The following is a 3,754-nucleotide window of genomic DNA, read 5'->3' as shown; positions in this document are numbered from 1 at the left end:
ATGGGACTTGTGAACTCTTAGTAACCTTCTAGAAAATATATGATTTCAATCAAAATTGCAATTAACTCCCTCACTACTCAAAACCAGATGAAAACAAACATCCCAAAGTGGACCTGTATCAACAGATATTCAGGTATTGGCCTTACCTTATCTTGTTAGGATTCTACACAGATAAATCATTCTTCATTCGATTTAAAGGTAATGCTGCTGCAATTCCTGGGACAAAGGCAGCGACACACTGGGATAAAAATGGAGCCATTGCCCCAGGAATTCTGGCTCCAAGTGGGTGAAAGTTGAGGTCACAGCACTGTTACTTTGCATCTGGAGGAGGCAGGAGACTCAGCAAAGCTCTCAGCCCTTGCCTCTGACTCCATTTTCCCTCACTGCTAATCCACTGTTCCTAGCTGTAAAATTTTCTAATATGCTTCCTGAAAAAAAGCTGAAGGGAAAACCAGCATCTTCATTTCCTCATCAAATATTCACCATGTTAAGAAAAGAAAACCCTATTGGCTTAGCACGGAGTGGCCAAACCCAGCATATTGCTACATATTGTTACCATATTCAAGACAGGAATAGATGAAGTGGATTTTATCCAAGTTATCTATTTCCCATTACAGTACTGCATATTTCTAATTTGGTGGCTGCTATGACCTCATGCAGTCTATTTTCTGTGCTTTTCCTAAAAACCAGGAAAAAAAACACCACCCTGTTTTTCCGTCTTTGTTTTCTTAAGTGGATTTGCATAGGTCGATCCACAATGTGTTTACATTTTTTTTCTTAATTTTCAAAAAGTGGCATTGGAATGGTATCTCCTTCCATTTCATCACCTCTTCATCCTCATTGGAAACCTGCTCCATGACGGGTATTAAGATCTTTACATTTCTGTTGGTTGGGCGATGACTTCATTGCTTTCATGCCGACTGGGGAATCTTGTGTGGCGGAGCATTGGACCCAAGCGGAGCTATAGGTCGCTGCCGCGGCCGCCAGCTAGCATCTAACAGCCGTTTGCTTGCTTCCAGCTGCGGGGTCGGGAAGGCTTAGGCTACTAGTTCTTTGCTCCTGATTCACCCGAGGGATCGCAAGCTGAGGGATCAGTGGACGTGCGAATGTGTGTGCATGTGTGCGTATACATGCATGTGTGTGTGCACGCGTAGCGGCAACAGTTGGGCAGCAGAAGCAATGGATCGCAATATCATTTTTACCAACGACAGAGATAACTGTCTTCCGTCCTTTATTTCCAAGAAGTGCCTCCGCTGCCGTCCCGAATGTGCTCTTCCTCACTTCCCCGACCCCCCCCTCCCCCTCCCGCACGAGTCCCGACGGAGGGAGGCAGGATAGCTGCGCCGCAGGCAGGATTCCCCCTTTTTTTCCGCAGTGACAGGCGGACTCCCGGGCCGCCTCGGTCCCGCATCCCTGCAGCCGCCCCATTCCCAGTCACGATCTCCGCCCCCCCTCCCCGGCAGCTCGCGTCTCGGGCCCCGCCCATCCCGCCGCCCGGCCCAGGTTGCTAGGCCTGGCGGGGCAACCAAACCTGGAGCGCGTGGAGGCGCGTGCGCGCGCAGGCGGGCTCGCTACAAGGGACCAGGGGTCCTCGGCTTCGGGGATCCGGGCACGAGCGGCGCGGGCGGGGCGCGCGAGCCCGAGAGCAGGACCAGCGGCCCTTCCACATTGGCTCCCGCGGAAGTGGGCGGGGCATGGGCGGGACCTGGCGGGGCCCGAGGCGCTTCTCCATTGGCCCGCGCGGGCCGGCCGGGGCGGGGCAGTTAGCAAATTAGGCTGCGCGTTCGCCCCTGCGAGAGGGCGGGGCCGGAGGTTTCGGTTAGTTGTCGCTGCCGCTGGGGAAGGTGAAGCGGCGACGGCGGCTCTGGAGCTCTGGGGTCCCCGGCTGGAGGTGGGGAACTCGGCGCGGTGAGTAGTCGCGCCGCCACCCTCCCGCCACACCTTCTGGCCCTCACGTCGGTCCCGCGCCCACTCAGCTGCTTTCTCCCGAGAGGGGACCCACCCGATCCCCCGGGCAGGCGGGAGAAGGGGCGGCGGCACCGGTCCCCCCAAACGGGGAGAAGCTGCGAGCGCGCCCCAGCCTGGAGTGGCCCCTCCTCAGGGGCTCAGCGAGGCGCTGCAAGGGCTCCCTGCAGAGGGACTGGGTCTGTATTTTGGGGTGTGGGGAAACCGATGGGTGTGAGGTGGGGCGGCGGATCGAGGCCGCCCCGCGGGGTTCCCCTCGGCAGCGGGTCTGCGGCGTCCCCGCCCCGCCGCCCCCGCAGCGCGAGCTCCCCGGGCTTGCGGCGAGGGAAGCCCTTCCCGCCGGCGCCGAGGAGGAGCCTGCGCCGAGGAGCCCCCAGCCGGAGTGGCGAGGAAGCCCGGGACCCGGGACCCGCCGCGGACTGCCAGTCGCTTCCCCGGCCCTGCTGACCTTGGTTGCCCGCGAGGGTGGGCGAGGGACTCACCGCCCGCCCCGCGGCACCTTCAACCTCCCGGAACAAGTTTCCGCCGTTGCCATGAAGTTCACGACTGGCAGAGTGGGGCGCAGTAGAAATTGGCCCCTCACCACACCGTCGTACCCTCTGGACCCTGGTAGAAATGAAATCCGGGGCTTGGGCACTCTCTCCCAGAACGAGCAGGTCCTGCTGGCGTTGACACGTTTTGAGCCCACGTTGGGGGGAAAAAAGAACCTGAACACATTTCAGTGTAAAGGCGGCTCTTCCTTGAGGGTTTTGTTTTTTTTTCCGCCTCACATGAGTGTTCAAGCACAGATGCCCGAGCGAGGAAAGCCTGAGCTCAGTATCTTCGCCGCGAGCTTAGACGGATGCTGTGATATTTAAGTAGTTGCAGATCAGTGTTCTGTTAACACAATCTATTTTAATTAGCTGAAATTTAAGCTGATTTCAGAAAGTCTTGCAGACACAAAATAATTTCTTCCCTTGCATCCGAATTAGGTTTGTTTGGACATAACGGTTCTGTAGTTAATGTAAAAGATTACACAAATTAATTTGCCTGACAGCATTTGACTGAAATAGGAGACATTAATGTGTATAGAATAGGATTATTGTTTCAGGTAACATCTGCTGGAACATTTCCAGCTTGTTCCTTTCTTGCCAGAGGGTTGCAGAAAAGACATCTTTACCCAGGCTATACGGAATTTATAGGTGAATGACATTTAGAGGCAAATTTGTTTTTAATTCCTGTAAGCATTTAAAAATATTTTATTCATAAAATGTGAAGAACCTATGTTTACCTTGTTCCTCTATATTTATATTTAGTGTTGGGGGGGGTGTGTGGTATAATCTGATATTTGACAACTCAATTAGCGTTCATTAATATTTTTTTTAAAGGTGTGCCTCTTTTTGAGAAAATGATAGTCGAGTACCTTAGCGAGCCTTTCCATTTCTTTATTAAAAGTGCTATTTTCGGTTTCAGCATTTTTGGCGTTGACACTGGAACAGGAGTAAGGAAGCCTGCAGCAGTATTACCAGTTTGACACCACCAGTGGGTGTTTCTGTTGACAAATGCAGAGAAGAGAACATTTGGGAAGGAAATCTTTTTTTTTTTTTTTCCTGGGGTGGAGGGTGGGGGGTGTTGGGGATAAGTGAGAGGGGAAGGAGCTAGAAGAGAACTGTAGAACTAAAGCTGCCAGCACAGTGTATGCTGAGCATTTCACAAGTACAAGGAAACCTAATTAGGAAAAATAATTCAGTTTGGCTGTATTAAATGATAGAATTCTGAGAGGGCATGTTAAATAAAAAGAATCATTCCA

The 3,754-nt window shown here is 52.7% G+C and overlaps 1 protein-coding gene across 1 annotated transcript in view; it reads left to right on the top strand.

The window, feature by feature from the left end:
* The first annotated feature begins 1,796 nt into the window (after nucleotides 1-1,796).
* Nucleotides 1,797-3,754, top strand: part of CDKL5 (cyclin dependent kinase like 5) — a 145,061-nt gene continuing 143,103 nt past the window's right edge. The window contains exon 1 of the mRNA XM_054695903.1: nucleotides 1,797-1,908. The gene's annotated coding sequence lies outside the window, so the exon portion shown is untranslated. The remainder of the gene's footprint in view (nucleotides 1,909-3,754) is intronic.

This window comes from Talpa occidentalis, unplaced genomic scaffold (genome assembly GCF_014898055.3).
Source record: "Talpa occidentalis isolate TD23 unplaced genomic scaffold, MPIMG_talOcc4v2.1 talOcc4.15, whole genome shotgun sequence".
NCBI classification, from domain to species: Eukaryota; Metazoa; Chordata; class Mammalia; order Eulipotyphla; family Talpidae; genus Talpa; species Talpa occidentalis.
Note: the sequence above shows the minus strand (reverse complement) of the source record. Positions and strands in the feature narration are given on the sequence as shown.